The 20,648-nt window shown below is 37.2% G+C and overlaps 1 long non-coding RNA gene across 1 annotated transcript; it reads right to left on the reverse strand.

Moving 5' to 3' along the window:
* Positions 1-13,435: 13,435 nt before the first annotated feature.
* Positions 13,436-20,187, reverse strand: LOC131349914 (uncharacterized). The gene is made up of 2 exons (XR_009204118.1): positions 20,051-20,187; positions 13,436-15,343 (listed from the first exon to the last, which is right to left on the reverse strand). It is a non-coding gene; the product is annotated as an uncharacterized LOC131349914 (long non-coding RNA).
* Positions 20,188-20,648: the final 461 nt, after the last annotated feature.

Raw genomic sequence — 20,648 nt, forward strand, 5'->3', positions numbered from 1 at the left:
CATCTGGGATCTCTCACACCCATAGCGAGAATCATAACTCTAGACCAATGAGCCAGATTGCCCTGGACAGGGAAGTTGTGCACTGATGCAATTTCATTGTACCCTGCAAATGTACATCTTCCTGTTCTATGGGCTCATGCTAAACTTTTCAGTTGACGACTATTGTAATAATTTCACTAACTCCATTCTGTTGGAAAGGAGACATCAACAAGCAGTGTTCTTGGGGATGTGCCCAAAGAACAGAAAGGAATGAAAGGAAGCCAATATTAAGTGGCAGGACCTTGGTTCATTTCATGAAAATAGTCAACATTAACTAAATACAAATTAATTTCTTTTCATTAAGTAGCACTGGTTTCAGTAGAAATAAAAATACTTACACAAATAGTGACAATGTGCAAAGCTTCATGTACATGTACATTCTCAGTACTTTTTCCACACCTGTGATATAGTGTATTCCAGTGGCGGACTGTGCATTTCACACCTAGGCCTTCACTGGTGTCCTTCGTGAATTAATCCTCCTCTATACCATCATTATGACGCCACGGCAATAGATACTAATCAACCGTTAAATAGAAAAGTATATATTCTCTGATTATCCAATCAAAGGACGGGAAATTGCTGACATAATCGTATGCCTGCTAGATGGACCCAATGACACCAACTCGAAATCTGATTGGTTAATTTAACAGTTTCATTGCCATTTATTTTAAGCTATGGGCGCCTGCACTATTGATTCTGAAGGCCTTAAGGCAGATTTCTTTCACCCTGGCAACACATGATGTCAGCCACTGGCTGAAATATGATTGGATAAATACTCTTATCATAAATATACACTACTGGAAGCAGCGCAACCAAGAGAAAAGCTATGAAGTTTAGAGAATAGACAACTGTGAATAATTTAATACACATTCATGGAAAAATATATTAAATATATTAAAATGCAAGTCAGTGATTCAGATCACTGCTGTTTAGGCCAGCAGAGAAGGCCTTGCTGACACTGATGACCCACCACTGGTGTATTCCCTCCTTATGCCTAGTGTGTCCATGATTCTGGAGCCTTTATTTAGGAAGATCAGTGAATGAACCCATTGTGGAATTCATGTAATGATACACATGAAAATACATATTGTAATTAGTCATATTAACATGTTTGTGTTACAGCCTGGGAATTATGTTCTGTTGGCAAAATTTCCCATCTTCTGTTTAGTTCAGTAAAACATTTTAAAACTTTATCTACTGCCATCTGTACAGAGTGTGTAAGCTCTTCTCTCTGGCAATACAGGTCCATCACAGACATAATTAAACTGAACAAAGTGTGACATTTATTGAATGAGAAATGCAGCATAACCAGTTTTTAGACATCTTTAGGCAGACTGACTGCATTTACTGTCATGGACTGCTGGACATTTCCCTGTCAGGACACCAGAGGGCGGTCTGGCAGGGTTTAATTTTGTTCCCATGTGTTTTTGTTAACGTTGTATGCACCCTACCGCCCCACCGCTGCACACCTGTTCCTTACTTTTCAATGACTTTATCAGTACCTACTGCTTCTGATTCAGTATCTTCTGCTCGGCCACTGATACAGTACGCATTGATCAGTATAAGTGTGTAGTATAAATACAATATTGATATTCTTCATCTGTCATGTTGACATGGTGACCTGCAACTGCAAATCTGTAACAGTCTGCCAGTTAGAGCACCTGAACTTATTTTAATGATATTTATGGCTTTTGTCTGCATTTTGATGACATTTGGAAGTCCAAGACAATGGAGGCACCAGACAAGTGCTTTTTTTAAATAAAAATACATAAGTATCATCATCATCAAGCACTTTGCATAAAATTTACCTCAGGTTTGATTCCCTGACTCCCCTGTCCTCCACAAAATCTTTAAGAGAACAATGGGGAAAATGCCATTCGGATATTTTCTGCAAGGTTGACAATGTTACTTTGGACACCTTTGAAAATATTATTCTCCTTCCCTAGATTATACTACACCTCTTAAATTAGACACTTCTGAATGTTGTGAATCCCCAAACAAGTTGTACAATATTGTGCCTCTTAGAATACATGACAAATCCTAATTTGTGTTTGTACATATAAATGAATGAAAATTCATTCGAATTAATCATGGGAAAAACTACAATGCAAAAGTACAATGAATTAAATTTTAAACAGTACACACCAGCAACAAATGACACAGTGCCTCTTTATTTTATTCTCTTTCTTCAGCTGCATATGTTACCACAAATGTCTTTTGTGTCTGTGGTTAACTGATAAGTTGCTAAAGGAAGTATCTTTGATATTAAACGTTGAACTTCAAATGAATTATTTCATAGGTTTTTGTACAGTCTCTCAGTGACTCTGTATCACTGTGCTGCTACTGTAAGAGCACAGTGATAGAGTGCAGAATCTGAGATCTGCAGATCTTTGATAGTGAGTTCAGTAGAGTCTGGGGATGTTTCTGCATTGAATCGAGAGCCAGAGGGGTTGTACTGATCTGAACTTGCTAACTTTCCACCTTTAAGCAGTAAAAACTGTGGTGCACTGTTAGGATATTGTCTGTACCAATAAAGCCGAATGCTACCACTGCTTGATTCATATGAACATCTCAGAGTAACAGCTTCTGTTTCCTTCCCCACAATGTTGACATCTTTGTCCTTCGGCCAAATTTTATCAGCAAAACTGCCTGTTGTATTGAAAAATGATTAATAAAGATATAATACAAATATCGAAAAATTCTAAAAATGTTTTTTGTGTAACACCAAAAACACTGATATTAAAAATAAATGAATTAATTCTATGAATATTAGTTGATTCCATTAATTAATTGATGAACTGATGAAAATTACCTGTAACTAGAGTGAGAATCAGTGGTATGTATCTCACTATGTACAGTAAGTTGTATAGTTGATCCATTTCTGAACACAGCTCTGTGAGGATTCTGTATAATAGTGCTGTATGTGCTGAACTTTACACGTCTCTAGAAGGACACACCCAGGAAGTGATGCTGTTGGAGCATAATTTTACACAGATCATCACTTCACAGTATCAGTGACAGTGAACTGAGTCACTAATACAACACAGAACTATTCCACTGTTGCTGATCAACCCAATGCATCTGACTTCACCTCTTAAACATATCTTTTGGAGTTAGAGGTCAGGGCTGTGTCTCATGACTCTAACACCAAAAAGACACAATAACTCACAATACTTTAACCTTTGGTACTAACTTTTGAAACAAAGTTCATTTCCAAGCATGAAATGAAGTATTTTTCTACTTTATTTTGAATAGAAATTTTAATAGAAAAGCTATACTTGTTTTCAGGCTGTATAGGTACAGGTGTTTTGTTAGCTGATCATTCTGAACTACTGTATAAGTGCAGCATTTAACTCTTCAAGCTACTGTTATAAACACACATAGCTAATGTTAGCTTGCTAGCTAGCTATTCTCACAGTTTTATTAGAGAACAATCACCTCATAGAATAACCTGATACATTACTGTTACATATGAGATGTTAAAAGGCAATTATAATGTTGCAGTATATGCTTGAAGACTACAAGTTATCTAGCAACAAAAACTGAAAATAACAGTCTGTGTCTTGGGGTAAAAACAAAAATCTCACTTAGAAGTTTCCTAAACAGACTTCATATGAAATTTAAAGGAGACTGAGGCGATCACGAATTTGTGTACAATTTATGGAGAAAAAGGAGAAAAAGTGTCCATGATAGATTCTGGAGCCACCGTGACCCTGATCAGGATAAAGTCTTTACTGAAGATTAATGAATGAACCCATTGTGGAATTCAGTTATGTAATGATACACATGTAAATACATATTGTAATTAGTCATATTAACATGTTTGTGTTACAGCCTGGGAATTATGTTTGTTGGCTAAATTTCCCGTCTTCTGTTTAGGTCAGTAAAACATTTTAAAACTTTATCTATTGCCCTCTGTACAGAGTGTGTAAGCTCTTCTCTCTGGCAGTACAGGTCCATCACAGACATAATTAAACTGATCAAAGTGTGACATTTATTGAATGAGAAATGCAGCATAACCAACCAGGTTTTAGACATCTTTAGGCAGACTGACTGCATTTACTGCTAGATTTGTTAATATGGGTCTTTATCATAATATTTGGGTGTTTTTTGTTTAGTCACAGTAATATCTGATGGATTTTCTCAGCCATCACACATTTAGTACATATACTACTTATATAAACTTAACTATATATGAACTTAACTCATGCATTGGTAAATTGTAGTTTTATTTTATTTGACAGCTGATTTTATCCAAAGTAAGGAATTGTTTACACAGAACACAGTATGAACACAGAACACAGTATGAACACAGAACACAGTATGAACACAGAACACAATATGAACACAGAACACAGTATGAACACAGAACACAGTATGAACACAGAACACAGTATGAACACAGAACACAGTATGAACACAGAACACAATATGAACACAGAACACAATATGAACACAGAGCACAGTATGAACACAGAACACAGTATGAACACAGAACACAGTATGAACACAGAACACAGTATGAACACAGAACACAATATGAACACAGAACACAATATGAACACAGAGCACAGTATGAACACAGAACACAATATGAACACAGAACACAATATGAACACAGAGCACAGTATGAACACAGAACACAATATGAACACAGAACACAATATGAACACAGAGCACAGTATGAACACAGAACACAATATGAACACAGAGCACAGTATGAACACAGAACACAGTATGAACACAGAACACAATATGAACACAGAACACAATATGAACACAGAACACAATATGAACACAGAACACAGTATGAACACAGAACACAGTATGAACACAGAACACAGTATGAACACAGAACACAGTATGAACACAGAACACAATATGAACACAGAACACAATATGAACACAGAGCACAGTATGAACACAGAACACAATATGAACACAGAACACAATATGAACACAGAGCACAGTATGAACACAGAACACAATATGAACACAGAACACAATATGAACACAGAGCACAGTATGAACACAGAGCACAGTATGAACACAGAACACAATATGAACACAGAACACAATATGAACACAGAACACAGTATGAACACAGAACACAGTATGAACACAGAACACAATATGAACACAGAACACAGTATGAACACAGAACACAGTATGAACACAGAACACAATATGAACACAGAGCACAGTATGAACACAGAACACAGTATGAACACAGAACACAATATGAACACAGAACACAATATGAACACAGAACACAGTATGAACACAGAGCACAGTATGAACACAGAACACAATATGAACACAGAGCACAGTATGAACACAGAACACAATATGAACACAGAGCACAGTATGAACACAGAACACAGTATGAACACAGAACACAATATGAACACAGAACACAATATGAACACAGAGCACAGTATGAACACAGAACACAATATGAACACAGAACACAATATGAACACAGAGCACAGTATGAACACAGAACACAATATGAACACAGAGCACAGTATGAACACAGAACACAGTATGAACACAGAACACAGTATGAACACAGAACACAGTATGAACACAGAACACAATATGAACACAGAGCACAGTATGAACACAGAACACAGTATGAACACAGAACACAATATGAACACAGAACACAATATGAACACAGAGCACAGTATGAACACAGAGCACAGTATGAACACAGAACACAATATGAACACAGAGCACAGTATGAACACAGAACACAGTATGAACACAGAACACAGTATGAACACAGAACACAATATGAACACAGAGCACAGTATGAACACAGAACACAGTATGAACACAGAACACAATATGAACACAGAACACAATATGAACACAGAACACAATATGAACACAGAGCACAGTATGAACACAGAACACAATATGAACACAGAGCACAGTATGAACACAGAACACAGTATGAACACAGAACACAATATGAACACAGAACACAATATGAACACAGAGCACAGTATGAACACAGAACACAGTATGAACACAGAACACAATATGAACACAGAACACAATATGAACACAGAGCACAGTATGAACACAGAACACAATATGAACACAGAACACAATATGAACACAGAGCACAGTATGAACACAGAACACAATATGAACACAGAGCACAGTATGAACACAGAGCACAGTATGAACACAGAACACAATATGAACACAGAGCACAGTATGAACACAGAACACAGTATGAACACAGAACACAGTATGAACACAGAACACAGTATGAACACAGAACACAGTATGAACACAGAACACAGTATGGACACAGAACACAGTATGAACACAGAACACAGTATGAACACAGAACACAGTATGAACACAGAACACAGTATGCACACAGAACACAGAGCACAGTATGAACACAGAGCACAGTATGAACACAGAACACAGTATGAACACAGAACACAGTATGAACACAGAACACAGTATGAACACAGAACACAGTATGAACACAGAACACACAGTATGGAGACTTTGAACATTGATTTCTGGCATAAATTGGCATAAATGTGAGTGTTTACACTGAATAACAAAATTTAAAAATTATGAAACTATTGAATTTTATATTTATTTGTACACTCCTTTAAACACCAGACAATAACAAAGCACCAGTTCAAAATAAAATAAACAGTGATTACATTTAAGTTAAATTAAAAATGTAATTTTAAAAATTCCTGTTCCTTTATTTAGTTTCTTTAACCAGGGCTGGGGTTAAGATAATATTTGTGCAGTATGTATGATAGAAGAACACCCACTGTGGGTGGAAGGATCAGGATGGAGTTGGGAGGGTGTAAATACAACCATGAAACTATGTTACTGAACTTTAATACATAAAGTAATAACATCATTTTCATTCAACTTTTGGCCCTCAACAATAGAACAAAAACAAACAAATTAAAAAAAAAATGTTTAGCATTTAACACCTTTTACATGACACTCTTTCTTTCTTTAAGGCCATAGGTTAAAGTAAAATAAAAAAAATCAGTTGAAATGAAAAAAAAGAAGAAAATAAAATCACTATTTCAGTCAAAAATCATTTCAGTCCTCCTGATGTTCTCTCGTATACTTTCCTGAAGAACAAATCTTTCCCAGTAGTCCCTGATTACCAATTAAGTAAGCATGAAAGTCTCAGCTGCCGTGATTGCTTCCATCAAACAGCACAATAAGGTATGTCTTCCTGTGCTTTCAGAGCTAAGTCGACCGAATGTGGCGCTATCACAGCGTTAACAATTGCTTCAGTCTTCGTACGAGACTTCATAACAACCTAAAAATGCAAATAAAAGTTCACAGACAAAAAGAGGTTTGATTCATCAAAAAGAGTATTTAAACTTTGTATATTTATAAAGGATTTTTTCTCTGTAATACTGTAATACATTATATGTCTGCTTGTGGTGGTGAGCATGCTGTTGTTCACTGCAACAAACTCAAAATATTCAGTACTGCCTTCCACAATATAACCTTATTTGAGTATCTGACATTGAAGGTGGTTGGTCTAACACCACTCATTATAATTCTAATCTATTGACCACCTTAGTGAACACAACATCTTCAACAGTAATACAACCTGATGACTTCAATATCCATGTAGACACGGATTCTGCTAAAACCGAGGAACTTATGTCAATACTGGAAAACTTTAACCTTATGCAATATGTAAACTTACCCACCCACTCTCATGATCACACACTTGACCTAAACTATTCATTTGGGTTAAGCTGGGTATCTCTGACCATAAGCTCATGGACAAGGGATTGACCCAATATGTTTCTCTTCTCTATTTATGCTTTTTCTATTCTTGACTCTGCTAAATTTTCCCACCCTTCTGAGATTCTGTCCAGCTATAACCTTGCCATTTCTCAAGCTTTAGAAGGACATGTTCCCACCAGTATAAGTATATATATATATATATATACTTATACACCAGTATAAGTCTGGTTCCCTCTTCCTGCACCTCCCTGGTTCACTCCTGAGCTTCAGAAAATGAAAGTGATTGAGTGACCCCTTGAGAGTCTATATATGAAAACCAGCCTAGCTGAACGCTCTAGGTTACTGTCTGTGCAATGGCTTTCTGTATCCTCTGATAGAACTTATAGATCTTTGACCAGGAAAAAAAATAATAATAATATTAGTCTCCTAATAATCCAACATTTGTCAAAACAAATTTATGAATTTTGTATGAATTGAAAAAGAGACAGAATTCCCCTAATGCCACGTAAATTCAAAATCATCAGTAGAACTACTTTCAATATAACAAAACTGTGTGAAGGTTTTTGTACAGTACAGCTGGATTTCCTGTCACTGTGGGCCTCAGAGCACAGTAGTATAGTGCAGAGTCTGATACAGCAGCAGAGGAGATGATCAGATCCACTTGGTTTTTATTTTTATCAATTTCAGCAGACAGACGTGGTGGAATGGATTCACTTTTATCTCCATTTGGAGTGATGTAAAGAAGGAACTCAGACTTAGATTTTGGATATTGTCTGTACCATTGCAGGTTGGTGTTTGCTGCAACAACTGTTTCATATTTGCAGGACAGAGTAACATTATCAACTTCATCTACAACTTCATGAGTGAAAAGCGGCTTTATGGAATCTCCCATGGAGTCACCTGTCATAGAGAAGACATCATAATGTTTTTAAACTTTACACAATCAAGTCAGAATTACATAAATCACACCTACAGTCTGATGCTTCATAACACCACAAAAAGTAATTATTTAGTAATTCAACAATGAATATTTCTGCAATAACAAAATGTCAGTGTTAACTCACCTAGTGAAAGCCAAAGACACATGAATATAACAGTGAACATGATGAATAGTTTTAGCTGAATGAAAATATTCTTTCTTTGCTCTATGTGATCATTATGATGGTTCATGAAGCTCCACCCCACAGCATCACATGACAGTGTCACTAATGTTACTGATTCAGCCTCGAAGGAGGAACCGGTCCTAAGCACACAGTAAACAAATACTGACAGCATAGAATTTTTTAATAATGAAAACATTCAATCTATTCTATAAACATTAATTAATAATTAAATTACTATATATTGTGTTTGTAAATTTAAAATATATACTGTACATTGGGGCATTGTTTGTGTGCTTATTTGTTTGTTTGTTGTGATAAACCTGTTGTTATAAATAGGACAGTTTGGAGGGTATTTCACTGAGGTGATGAACAAACCAGCCTCTTTTCTTTCTCTTGTCATTTGACTCATTTGAACATAATTAATATAGCCATCTGCTTAATAAAGCCAGGATATAAAAGTAGTTTATCAATCAACATCAACATCTCTGGGGTATGTGAGCAGGAACCTAGTCCTTTGCCCACAATAAGCTAACTGACTACGCCATCTTGTGGAGAAAGGAGAATGACTATACCACAACAAGGTTTTGTTTGTTTGTTTGTTTTCTCTACTTCTTTACCACTTTGCCCCAATTTGTACTGATGAATTCTGATAAAACATGTACAAAGTGGGTGATTTCTTAAATTCATTTTCCTGGTAAGGCTCAGCTGAAGTAAAAGAAACTGCACAGGATGCTGAATGTGGATGTGAATTCCGTGAATGTAGTGATGATAGAAGAGGCGAGGTTTAGTCTCCTGTCTCTGCAGAAAACTGACAAACTGATGGGATTTTATGGTGGACTATCATTGTGCTTAGTAAAAAAGGTGTAGTATTTCCTACACTGTTCACCCGATTTGAATGAAAAACTCTTAAATTAAAGGTGAAAGTATACACTTTAATCTCATTTTCACTCATATTTGGTTGTTAATTTCATAGAACATTTTCTAAGGCATTTCACTAAAGTGAGAAGAAAATCTTCTGCTGGTCTTGGTCATACTATCAAAGATGCCAGAAAGCCATTAAGCCTCACAGGAGAGAGGTGTTTGGTATGTGTGCATGACATTTGCTGATTTGAATGAAGGTTGGTTTTCACTTGGTGTGTGTTTGGTAAACTGAGTGTTTTATTTGCTTTAGGTGTTTTACCTCCTCCCTGTGGCTTTCATATACATTTAGATTTACTTTTATCAATACCACTGTAATCAGCTAATCTTTATGGACATGACTGTAGGTGTTAATCATGAATACACTATATGGCCAAAAATATAAAGATGCCTAAATTGACCCCCATATCTGAAATAGGAGGCCATGACTTTGCAATAGGATGTTCAACAAGCACATGTGGGTTCCTTGGTCAGATGTCCACATACTTGTGGCCATGCAGTGTACCTACATGTACCTCGGTGTTGACAGGTTGGGATGTGAAGTACACATGGATAATTTCTATGTGGTGTTCTCCTTGAGTCCTGTGTGTGTTTTCTCCAGGTTATCCAGTTCCCTGTCACATTCTAAAAACATCAGTAAGTGGATTGGAGATTCAAACAGAATATCATCTAGACAGAAAAAGATCTGCAGAGGAACAGAAACTTTCTCCAACAATTCTCTCAGTTAAACGAACATTCTTACTATAACCATATTTCACTGACAACCAGAAACTCATATAGATTTAATTTGTGTTCATCTAATAGTTATGTTTATCTACTTAAAGATGCTCAGTGTGACTACATTAAACAGTTTATTCTGAGTGACTGAATGAGCAGAATGTGTTATACACTCAATAAATGCAGAGCAGTGAGACTATTTTCTTTAATATCAGTTCATTAGAAAACTATGTTATATCTTGAATTATATCCTGATCACACTCCCACACCTGTCAATATACACCTACATTCATTCATCTTCAATAACTGCTTTATCCTGGTCAGGGTTGCAGTGGATCTAGAAGGCCACACCCAGGAAGTGATGCTGTTGGAGCATAATTTTACACAGATCATCACTTCACAGTATCAGTGACAGTGAACTGAGTCACTAATACAACACAGAACTATTCCACTGTTGCTGATCAAACCACTGCATCTGACTTCACCTCTTAAACATATCTTTTGGAGTTAGAAGTCAGGGCTGTGTCTCCAAAGGACACAATAACTCACAATACTTTACCCTTTGATACTTGAACTTTTGAAAATAAGTACATTTTCAAGTATGTATTTTACTTTATTTAAATAGAAAAGCTATACTTGTATTCAGGCTGTATAGGTAACAAGAGGTTTTGTGTTTTTGTTAGCTGATAATTCTGAACTACTGTATGAGTGCAGCATTTGACTCTGCAAGCTACTATTATAAACAGACATAGCTAATGTTAGCTTGCTAGCTAGCTATTGTTACGGTTACATCAGAGAACAAACAACTCCTGAAATAACTTAATATATAACTTTTACTGTTACATGTGACAGGTTACAAATGACAGTTGCAACATATACCTTGAGGAATTCAAGCTAGCTAGAAAGAAATACTGAATGGATCATTAACTTAGGGAACGATCTCACTTAGAAGTTTCCTAAACAGACTTGCTTTCTTTTACAGGTTCCACAGATGCAGGATTTCTATGGGGAACAGACACATTCCCAAAACCCACAGCAATTAAGTGCTGAAGTATTTCAATTAATGTCAAAAGCACACTGGGAAATCAAATTAGGAGACATTCTTTATTGTTCAAGACTCAAGACCAAAGTAAACCTGCAAAGAAACATATGATGAACACATCAGATCTCAAGCACAATAAAGAAAGAAATAACTGTTCATTGAATAATAAACATTTAATATCATTATTCCTGAAATGATGAAATGGGGTATTTCTGGTATGTGAACTTTACACTGTCATTTTCTAAGCTACCTAAAGTCAGTGAGCTAAATGCTGCTACCGCTGGCTATGAGAACTTGTGATTTAGTGAGATATTTTTGGATGAAGATCTTTCTGTCAGCTCAAAGGATTTAGAGCAGAGAAGTCTTTTCTGTTCAGCATGGGCTTGTGTTTTAATTAGTTTGCTAACTTGTGCTGTCAGCTCTTGACTGATCACAAATAACATGCAACACCAACACTAACAGACAGAAGGAGCACACAGCTGCCTGAGAAAGCTGACTGGCTAATATCAGTGCTGGATCAAGTGCTATTTTATAAACTGCCAAATAATGAAGAGTGAAGTCTTCAGGTCACTAGTGTTACATTAAAACTCAGTATCTTAAATTATTTAATACATATTGTTAATACATATATTGTTTATATGTTTATATATATATATATATATATATATATATATATATATATATATATATATATATATATTTATAAAAGCATTTATCAAAAGTTTGTGTATAATATAAATGACTTACCAATGTTTTTAACAACTATGAAAATAAAGAAGAGTAACATGACTGTTGTGTCTCTCTTGCAGTAGGTATAAATGACAGGATCTCTGTGAAACTTTCTAAACTGTATCTTACCACATCTAGCTCCACCCACTTTTACTTACTCATAGTCATGTCAGCGCTGGTATCATATATGCTAAATTCTTTGTTTAAACAACAAGCAGTGAATGTTCATAATATATTTTATTGCTTGTTTAAATTTGTTGAGGCTAAATTTAGATATGTTTAGTGATAATATTTAGCTGTTTGCTAGCATGACAGCTTCTTTACTAATTGTTTGCATTTTGTGTCTGTAGTATAATAACTGCATTCAATCATATATTCAAATTAATATCAGAGGTTATTTGGTTGAATAAAGCATGGATCTTGAACCTCTTGAGAAACAAGCAGCCAGCCCTATAAGTTTTCATTAGTTCCCCCCCCCCCAGTCTATTCCACTTAAAATCAGGGTTTTGAACCCAGGACCTCTCACACCCTAAGTAACAAGCCACGACATCCTTCTCTCGCTTGCTGTATGCAGACGGATGTTCACTGTACTCTGCAACTGTACGGCCATCCTGTTTGTATGGACTTGGGTCTGATCAAAAGGTTACACAAAGTCAAGTTAACAATAAAGCAAGGGCTCTTGTAGGATTTTAACCTTTCTGCAACCCTCAAGAACCCAGCAGCCAAGTGTGAACCAAGTAAGCAGCTCTTGGCATTGGGCCAAATACATCATGAATCTTGGTTAACATGATAAGCAAAATCCAAGTCTTGCAGAACAAAGAGTTAATGGGAAAGCATAGGCTCATACAGGATTTGAACCCAGGACGTCTTGCACAAAAAGGATGAATCATTCCATCAAACCAACAAGCCAGAATGCTTTTTACTGGGTTGTCAAGCACTGATGCTATTGTACTGTACCATGCAAATGCACGTCTTCCTGTTCTATGGGCCTGTGCAAAACTTTTCAGTTGACTACTATTGCAAGTCCAAAATGCTGGAAAGGAGACATCATCAAGTAGTGTTCTTGGGTATGTGCCCAAAGAACACAAAAAAATGAAAGGTATTAAGTTGCAGGAACTTTATTTAACTTTACGTTTATTTCATGTAAATAGTCAACATTAACTAAGTACAAGTTGGTTTCTTTTCATCAAGTAGCACTGGTTCCAGTAGCCAACATAAAAAAATGCTTACACATGATTTGTGTTAGTGTCCATGTGCTTGATTCCGTTGCTATGGTGTGTTCCCTCTTTGTGCCTAGTGTGTCCATGATAGGGAGCCACCGTGACCCTGATCAGGATAAAGACTTTACTGAAGATTAATGAATGAACCCATTGTGGAATTAAGTTATGTAATGATACCAGTGGTGGACTGTGCATTTCAGACCTAGGCCTTCACTGGTGACCTTCCTGAATTAATCCACCTCTATACCATCATTATGACGCCACCATGGGCGTTGCTAGGCCATTTTCTACTCAGCCCTCTACAATTCTCTATAAATTGTACACAAATTGGTGATCGCCTCGGTCCCCTCAAAATTTCATATGAAAACGGCAGCAGACTTCGGCTCCTCCCCGTCTTTCAGCGCGTTCTTCAATCCACAGACTGCTGCGTCGCAAAGCAAGGATCAGAGGACAAGTGTGTGTGTGTGATCAGGAAGACTCGTATTTGGCTTGTTCAGTACTGTGTTATACATATCTATGCAATACAGTGGAATGCTGCAATAAGTTTACCATCTTAACCTGTTAGTCAAACCTTTATTTTATTTTATTTTTTTATTTTATTTTATTTCTATTATACCCTCACTGGGGGCTGAGCCCCCCTTAAATGAAAATTCTAGAATCGTCCCTGGATGCTATGGCAATAGATAATAATCAACCGTTAAATAGCAAAGTAATAAAGAAATTAGGCTACAGTATTTCACACCTCACAAGGAATAGTCAATTTTTTTACGGTTACATTTCTCAAAAAAGACATTCTTGATGACATATGCAGCAAAGAGCAATCTCCTGAGGACGCAGCATCCGAAATGGGACACAGCGAATATAGAAACAATGTTTATGTGCAGTTCGCTGCCTCTCTGACTACTCCAATTATCCAATCAAAGGACGGGAAATTGCTGACGTAATCGTATGCCTGCTAGATGGCCCCAGTGATGTAACAGTTTCATTGCCACTTATTTTAAGCTACGGGCGCCTGCACTATTGATTCTGAAGGCCTTAAGGCAGATTTCTTTCACCCTGGCAACACATGATATCAGCTACTGGCTGAAATATAATTGGATAAATACTCTTATCATAAATATACACTACTGGAAGCAGCGCAACCAAGAGCAAAGCTATGAAATGTAGAGAATAGACTATGGAGAATAATTTAATACACATTCATGGAAAAATATTTTAATTATATTAAAATGCAAGTCAGTGATTCGGATCACTGCTGTTTAGGCCAGCAGAGAAGGCCTTGCTGGCCCTGACAGCACACCACTGAATGATAGATATATTTTTTATATAATTAAAAAATAAAAAATTATTAAATTAAATTATTAAACTATTTTATCCCTATTTTATTTTATGCCAAATGAGCAAGCCTGTGGTGACGGTGGCAAGGAAAAACTCCCTGAGATGATATAAGGAAGAAACCTTGAGAAGAACTAGGCTCAGAAGGGAACCCATCCTCATTTGGGTGACACTGGACAGTAAATAATGTAACTGTAGCTGATTAATGTCCTTTTTACAACAGCAATAAATGGCTCATGGGGAACTATTAGGTCACTGTAGTTTCTGAGGTCATTAAAGACACTAATTCCTTGCTGTCTCAAGCTGACAGATGTAATGGCAGATCTGTGATGGTGTGAAAGTCCCCAAGTGGCTCTGTCCATGGCTGTCTCCTGGGTCAGGCTGTCCACACAGATCCATCCACAGCATCAGTGAGCACCACCAAGCGACAAGACTCTGACCAGGGGTAGAGGCAGTGGTCACACAGGAAGCTGGAAAATAGGATATTAAGATATTAAGATTAATAAGATATTAAGTATGCTTCTGATCATGTGATGTTTAAAGACTCCGGCAAGACTAGCTATGACAGCATAACTAAAAGGGAGAGCCTGAAGGTGACAGACATGAAGGCTTCCCGGGACATAAAGCATCCAACCACTTCACAGTCAGCAAACCTGAGCGACTGACCTTCCAGATCTGCTCCTTAACTTAAGAAAACTATACATTAAAAGCTTGACTAAACAAATGCATCTTCAGCCTAGACTTAAACATTGAGACTGTGTCTGAATCCTGAACACTAATTGGAAGGCTGTTCCATAACTGTGTGGTTTCTACTTGAGGTACTACCAAATAACCTGCACCCTTTGAACAGAGTAGGCGTGTCGGATCATAAAAGACTAAAGATCGCTCAGGTACTGTGGCGGGAGAACATTTAGTGCTTTATAGGTCAGTGACAGTATTTTATAATCAATGCGAAATCTGACTGGGTGCCAATGTAGTGTGGCTAAGATAGGAGTGATGTGTTCATATCTTCTGGTTCTAGTTAGGACTCTAGCTGCTGTGTTCTGGACTAACTGGAGCTAATTTATGCTCCTACTGGTACATCCAGACAGTAAGACATTACAATAATCCTATTGTAAGGACTCGTCTGAGACCGGAATGTTCGAATCCATGTGCAGATCTTTACTGATAAATCCACATGCAGAAATCGGAAACCATAAAGCGAGGCACAAGTCAAAAACCGGAAAGCAAACACTAGAAACCAAAACAGAAACTCGTAGTCAGATAATAACAGGCAAGGTTCATAGCAATATCAAGGTAGTAATTCAACAAAGGCTTGGTACATCTCGAGGGAATGATACTTTGCGTGTAATAAAGGGTGTGTGCTGCTTAAATGCCCAAGCAGACCCGGAATTGAGTTTGTGTGTGTTAATACTCGGGTGTTCTGGATCTGGGCATGCTGTTACACCAACCTAGAGGTAACAAAAGCACTAAATAGCAACTAGTTTTTCTGCATCATGAAGTGAAAATAAATAAAACATTACAACTTAATCCCTATATTGCATGAGTTTAATACTGTTGCATGAAGTCAAACACATTAAATGATGTGCTTGGCCACGGAATTTCTCTCAGAAGCAGATTAAAACAAGCAACAAAGAAAGTAAACGTGTGGAATTCATATTTAACTTGGTGTGAGGTTTTATTGCGTGTGATGGAAGCGTGAAGAGCGCGTTGCCCTGCAGGCAGCTGAACACGGAGCGCGAGCCTCCATCAGGATACGTTTAAAAAAAATCTTAAGATTCTACAAATGCGCCCTTCTTCTACTTACGCACTCGTTTTGAGTGAAATGGATAAAACATATTGTGCCTAAAAGCTATTTCAAGCCATTGTTATAATATTATAGCAATATGTAAAAATTTGTTTATGGATTGGTCAAATGGCTCTAACATTTTTATGGCTCAGTTATTAATAGTTTTTACATCATACGCGTTTGATCGTTACTGTAGCACTTATATATTATCTTATGTCACGTTTATATATTCTCTAAAACACTTCTAAATATGAAATATATCTATCTATCTGAACATGGTCTCTGTTTAATAATCACTGCAGCATCTCCCTCCCGCAGCCCGCTGCTATGTACAGTACTGTAAACTCATGCACTCTGAATCTTACTTCCCACATTCATCTGAGTTTATGTAGCGCAGTTCTTTGACATTAAATGGCATATAAAAAAGCTTTACAGGAGCCTCCGCCTACTACAGTAGTTCTGATATACTATCTGATTTAATATTGTTTGTTTATTGTTTCACAGCTTAAATATACATTAATATACATAGACAGCAGGATGTTTGTTAGTGGATTAAATTAGGGGAAGTTTTAGGATGTTTTTGAGGCGATCTCTTCGCCTTTCTTCCCCAAAGAGGTGCTAAATGTAATTTACATGTAAAAACCGGTTCGAGCGGTGTTCAGACTATCTGAGAGATCCTCCCCCACACTGACTTTTAGGGTTGGGGAGGGTTTACTCTTATGAGTTAGATTGTCAGAACACGGTGCCGAATTCGGGGATAAAACTGTACAATAACTCACCTTTGTATGTCACAATCTAATCTTTAGTTAGTTTAATCGGTTTAATACTTTCTAACCAAAATGATGAGCAAGCTGAAGAGTCTGCATAATGTTTATTTTTTATTTAATGCAATCAGACCACATTTTTATTATTTTAAGGTTTTTATTGAGTGATTACATTGGGCGGCGGTTTCTTTTATGATAGCTTCCTCGAAGAAAGACCGGTCCATTATCCCTTCAAATATTGCAATCGCTCCTGGTCCATGTCTGGATATCGCCCCCCAAACAGTGCTTAATTTGTAAATGAATAATTTCCGGAACAAAACCAGCAGTGTCTCGCCGCTGTGACCGACACCAACCACACAACTTCAGTTTTCCCGGAACATGACGTCACTAACCGGTGGTAGCGCAATTATAAACATTAATCCGTTGCTGAATGGTCTCGTGTATTATTCTGTTCCATATTGATCATATATTTCAGATGATATGTGTTCCTAAATACTGACGCCCGCTACATTAGAATGTATATATGCCCCAAGTTGAAGCCATTTAACTCTTTGCCAGGGGCGATTCTAGGATTTTCATTTAAGGGGGTCTCAGCCCCCAATGAGGGTAAATAGTAAAAATAAATAAATTAATTAATTAAAATAAAGGTTTGACTAACAGGGTAGGATGGTAAACATTTGAGTACTGAACAAGCCAAATACGAGTCTTCCTGATCACACCCACACCCACACCCACCCACACCCACACACACACGTCCTCTGATCCTCGCTCTGTGACGCCGTGGTCTGAGGATTGAAGAACGCGCTGAAAGACGGGGAGGAGCCAAAGTCTGTTTTTATGTAAAATTTAAAGGGGATTGGGGAGATCACCATCCTACCCTGTTAGTCAAACCTTTATTTTAATTAATTAATTATTATATTTTTACTATTATACCCACATTGGGGGTTGAGCCCCCTTAAATGAAAATCCTAGAATCGTTCCTGGTGTAGAGTTTATGGAGAATGGCAGAATTTTAGGAGGGCTGAGTAGAAATGTTAGGGGGGTTAAAGCCCACCTTAACATGGCCTGCCGTCGTCCATGCTGCTACCATATGCTTTCTGCTATCTGCTACCATATGCTTTCTGCTATCTGCTACCATATGCGATTTAGTAGGACTGTGCTCAGTATCATTTATCTGATCAGTGGAGGTTTCTGTCTCCGTGTAACTCGCTTTGCTTCTGTCTCCCACTATCTTGATAAAAGGTGTGCAGTTCCATCTTCTCAGGATCTCTTTTGATCAGGCACACCATCAGCTTTTCTCATGGATTTTAAAAAATTAAAAAATATGTTTGACGGTCTCTTTGACATTTTTAAAATATCATATTTATTTAGGTAGATCAATAAACCATTCTTTTTTCCGCTGCTCTCTGCGCGCGAAACAATAATCACCAACCAATGAGAGTAACTGTAACGAGTAAAGTTTCACTTTTATGCGTATTCTCATATGCATTAAGTCGTTTTATTAATACCTTAATTTCACTATACACAAATAGGCCTAATATATTATTCATCACTCTAAACACGTTAATGTAAATAATGACATTATTCTCAAAATATCACAAATTTAATCCCGTATTGCTACGAATCTCGTGATTTTTACGTTATTCTCATAGTGTTAACTTTCTTTGCGAAATATTACTACTTTGTCACAATTTTATTTAGTTTGACTTTTTTTCTGGAATAACTACCAGTTAAATTTTGCATTATAATGACTTTAATCTGAAGAGGTTTTCCATTTTAATTTTTATCTTTGCACAGGCATCTTTAAAGTTGAACAAAAACAAGTTATGTGCAAATGGCAGGACAACACCAGCGCAATTAAGTATTTACAAAGCACATAAAATACTTCGCAGCTTTACACTCACACAGTCACGGGTAAATTTATATATATTCATTTAAAATGTAAATATTATTATATATGTATTAAAGTATTAAAATATATATATATAAGAACTGCATTATACTGTATAATGTGCTCAGGCCAGAGTTGTACCATGTGCCACCTGGTGGAAATTCGGTGAAGTACAACACATGCATTTAAATACCAAAGCGCCGACTCGCAGGATCTCGCGGCACACTGCGGGCGGAATCGCGGCATACCGTGGGAAAAAGCGCGCATTTTTAAATGCCACATCTGTAGCTGCATGTGCTCCAAGTACAAGCACCTCTGTCTTGTCAGAGTTGAGCAGGAGGACGTTAGTGTTGCACAAGGTTCTGCTGCATATAGATGGTGTGTGCTTTTATACAGTGGTTTTACTCCTAGTTAGTTTTGCTACAGTACTAAATAGAAATTTAGGATTGTTTTTGTTATCGTCGATTAGGGCAGAGAGATATGCTGATCTAGCTGTACTAGAAAGATACTTGTTGGGTCCTGTGTTACTACATTCAGACACAGCTGCCGGGTGCCACACGTGTTTAGGTCTAAACCACACACACACGCACACACACACGATCACATCTCGATCCACACCCCGCTCCAACGATCCACTGATATTAATATCAGTTAGCATGTGAGCGTTAGTTATATGCTAATAACTTTAAAGTATATGGTAATATCGTGCACGTTTCCATGGAAACTGGACTACCTTTGTCACAGAGCAGTCCTCCCCAGTTGGTGTCGCAGAGACACTGCCACGGTTCCTCACAGGTACCATGCACACAGCCGGGGTATGGGATACACTGATTGCAGTACTCCCCCTGCCACCCATACGAACACCTTCACACACACACACACACACACACACACACACACACACACACACACGGTGCTTATGGTTAGACAAGATAACCGAATATCTCTGTAAAAATTTGCACACCAGGAATAATTTAAAGGCTGTGGATATTTGGCTAGCTATCACATAACAGTTTAGTACGAGATAGAAGTGCAGTGAAGGTGGAAATGAGACAGAACTATCAGGAACGTCAACATGTCGCTCCATACAACCAGAGTTAAACTGTAGCTAGACCTAGCATCAAGTGCTAGGAAAAAAAAAATCCTTCATAATGAATAAATCAACATTCAGTGGCATTTATGAGCCAGGTGTTTTAACATTATGCTATTTTCCAGGTTAGCATTTAACTACACACAGAATTTGGTTAGCGCTTGATGATAACATTAGCAACTCTGAGTGTAGCGAGACTTTTCCTAGTAAATGACTACCACATCTGAGGAAAAAGTTGATG

This window comes from Hemibagrus wyckioides, unplaced genomic scaffold (genome assembly GCF_019097595.1).
Source record: "Hemibagrus wyckioides isolate EC202008001 unplaced genomic scaffold, SWU_Hwy_1.0 Contig16, whole genome shotgun sequence".
In the NCBI taxonomy this organism is placed as follows: Eukaryota; Metazoa; Chordata; class Actinopteri; order Siluriformes; family Bagridae; genus Hemibagrus; species Hemibagrus wyckioides.